The sequence below is a fragment of the Sciurus vulgaris genome (assembly GCF_902686455.1).
Source record: "Sciurus vulgaris genome assembly, chromosome: 11".
NCBI lineage: Eukaryota > Metazoa > Chordata > Mammalia > Rodentia > Sciuridae > Sciurus > Sciurus vulgaris.
The window spans coordinates 16,966,494-16,967,644 of NC_136472.1; positions in this window are offsets into that span (position 1 = coordinate 16,966,494).

Sequence of the window (1,151 nt, forward strand, 5' to 3'; positions counted from 1 at the left end):
GCTGCGAGTGCTTGGGGCCACTCTGAAGGGGCTTGATGGCAGCTCAGGAGAGGGAGGTTCTCAGGTCAGGGAGACAGTGTTTAAGGCCCAGAGGGGACAGCTTAGAGAGGCTGGAGGAAGAGCCTGTTCCTGGAAGCCAGGCAACCCTAGCCCAGTGCCTGAGCTCTCTTTCTGCTCTTGACGCGCTGACTGCCAAGAGTCCAGGGCCAGGGTGGGGGACCCCTTTTTTATTCGTCTCCACCCCACTCCCCTGTGATGTCACGGCAGGGGTGGGGTCTCCAGTCCTGGGCTCCTGATTGCCTGGGATGCAGCTGGCTAGGGCCCTCTGGGACTCATGTTTTATCTGCACTCTGTCTACCGTTTCTGCTCGGTTCTCATATGCTGCATCCTCATGCAAGCTCACCAGCTGCTTCACGCTCTCCCTAAAGCCCCTTGCAATGCCCTACCCCCCCACTCACCTAACAGCCTGCCTGAGCTGAGTACCCTTTTTCACTCCTGCGTGTTTGCCTAATTCCATCCAATTCTGCAGCACTTCTTCCCTTCCTGAGTTGTCTCCAATAGATTGGGTCCGGGGGAGGGGAGTCTCTTGGACATTTTTCTGGGTCTCCCAGGAAAGGGGGAGTAGAGTCACATCTTTCTAACTGCAGTTGGCATTGGCTGAAGCTCTCTCTACCTGTAGCATAGCAGTTATCCTATTTTTTTCTTTTTTTACTCTTAGGTTAGTTATCCAAAATATTTTTTCGATTATGTGCATCTGGAAGGCTAGGGCTGCTTTCATTGTATTCACTAGTTTCCTCAGATCTTAGAAGTGCACTGGATTAAGAACAGGTCTTAAGTACATATGATTAAGTACAATTGAATTTATAATGCTAGGGCAGTGTACAGCGCGATTTAACTTGAAGCTGAAGCTTTGTGTTCAGGGAGCAATGAGGCATTCCTATTGTCTTCTAGCCCAGCATGGAGTTGGCAAGCTGGTGTAATGAGTATCAGGGAAATTTTGACTTTAAATATTCTATCTTTATACAGGACATATATTATCCATCACTCTGAACATACAGTCACTGTGACTGGCGGAAGAGAACCAGACTGCTGTTAAGGGGCTCTGAGTTCTAGTCTTCAACTTTGTTGCCAACTCACTGAGACCCTGGGCA